This window comes from Mirounga leonina, unplaced genomic scaffold (assembly GCF_011800145.1).
Source record: "Mirounga leonina isolate KUSES-001 unplaced genomic scaffold, KU_Mleo_1.0 Mir_175, whole genome shotgun sequence".
NCBI classification, from domain to species: Eukaryota; Metazoa; Chordata; class Mammalia; order Carnivora; family Phocidae; genus Mirounga; species Mirounga leonina.
In genome coordinates, this window is record NW_023270453.1 from 1,548,469 (window position 1) to 1,550,486 (window position 2,018).

The 2,018-nt window shown below is 41.6% G+C and overlaps 1 non-coding gene across 1 annotated transcript; it reads right to left on the minus strand.

Annotated features, from left to right (window-relative positions):
• Positions 1-1,697: 1,697 nt before the first annotated feature.
• LOC118022013 lies at positions 1,698-1,803 on the minus strand. Its single transcript, XR_004682351.1, has one exon. It is a non-coding gene; the product is annotated as a U6 spliceosomal RNA (small nuclear RNA).
• Between the last annotated feature and the right edge of the window lie 215 nt (positions 1,804-2,018).

Sequence of the window (2,018 nt, forward strand, 5' to 3'; positions counted from 1 at the left end):
CGGTTTCTCATCTTCTAGGGGGCTAACATGAACTTCTTTGTGGTTACAGCATTATCAGCAGCAAGGGAAGGCAAGCCCCAATACACAAGCATTTTTCAAGCCTCTGCTTAATTCATCAGTGCTAATGTCCTGTTGACCAAAGTAAGCCACATGGCCAAGCTTAGATTTATTTATTTTTTATTTATTTATTTTTTAAAAGATTTTATTTATTTATTTGACAGAGAGAGAGAGATAGCGAGAGAGGGAACACAAGCAGGGGGAGAGAGAGAGGGAGAAGCAGGCTCCCCGCTGAGCAGGGAGCCCGATGCGGGGCTCGATCCCAGGACCCTGAGATCATGACTTGAGCCGAAGGCAGACGCTGCATGACTGAGCCACCCAGGTGCACCCAAGCTTAGATTTAAAAGGTAGAAAAATAGCCTCTGACTCTTAATGGGTGGAACTGCAAAGTCACATAGTAAAGGGACATACATCCAGCAATGAGAAGAATTTGTGGCCTTTTTTCATTTTTGCAGTTTATCAAGGTCCTGCTCTGGCTACAAATTATTCCCTTTCCTCCCATGTGTGAAATATGCTTATCCATACTCCAAGACCCTCAAAACTCTTGTGCTGATTATTGCATCAGATTTAAGTTCACTATCTTTTGATCTGCATCAGATCTGAATGTGGCTAAGGGTGTAGTATTGGGTGAAGCTATTCTTTTTTTTTTTTTTTAATTGTGGCTTTACATTACATAAAGTTTACCATTTTAACCATTTTTAAGTGTATAGTTCAGTGGTATTAAGTACATTCACATTGTTGTACCATCATCACAACCATCCATCTCCAGAACTTTTTTCATCTTGGAAAACTAAAACTCCATACCTGGGGCACTGACTGGCTGGCTCAGTTGGTAGAGCAAGAGACTCTTGATCTCGGGATTGTGGTTTGAGCTCCATGATGGAGATTACTTAAAAAGAGATTACTTAAAAAAAATAAATCTTAAAAAAAAAACCCCCAAAACCCTAACAACTCTGTACCTATTAAACAATAACTTCCTATCTCCCTCCCCGGCCCTTTGGTAACCCCCTGGCAACCACCATTTTACTTTCTGTCTCTACCTATTTGACTACCCTTCAAATAAGTGGAATCCTACAGTATTAATCCTTTTGTGACTGGTTTATTTCATTTAGCATAATGTCTTCAAGTTTCTTTTTTCTTAATTTTAATTTTAAAAATTTTAAAAGATTTTATTTATTCATTAAAGAGAGAGAGAGAACAAGCAGGGGGAGAGGCAGAGGGAGAGGGAGAAGCAGGCTCCCTGCAGAGCAGGGAGCCTGATGTGGGACTTGATCCCAGGACCCTGAGACCATGACCTGAGCTGAAGGCAGATGCTTAACCATCTGAGCCACCCAGGTGCCCCTTTATTTTTTATTTTAAAAGATTTTATTTATTTATTTGAGAGAGTGTGAGTGAGAGAGAGAGCACAAGTGGGGGTGGACAGAAGGAGAGGGAGGAAGACTCCCTGCTGAGCAGGGAACCCATCTCGGGGCTCGATTCCAGGACCCTGGGATCATGACCCAAAGACAGACATTCAAATGACTGGGCCACCCAGGCGCCCCATCTTCAAGTTTCATCCATGTTGAAGCATGTATCAGAATTTTCTTCCTACTTATTTGTTTAATTTCAATTTGAGTAGAGCTGACACACAATGTTACAAAAAAAACATGGAACACTCCACAAATTTGTGTATTATCCTTGCACAGGGGCCCTGCTAATCTTCTCTATATTATTCCAATTTTATTTTTTTTAAAGATTTATTTGTAAAGATTTAATTTATTTATTTGAGAGGGAGTGCGAGCTCTCATAGAAGTGGGGCGGGGGAGAGGGAGAAGCAGACTCCCCACTGAGCATGGAGCCCGACTTGGGGCTCCATTCTGGGACCCTGAGATCATGACCTGAGCCGAAGTTAGACACTTAACTGACTGAGCCACCCAGGTGTCCCTAAAGATTTATTTGTATATTTGAGAGAGAGAGAGAGA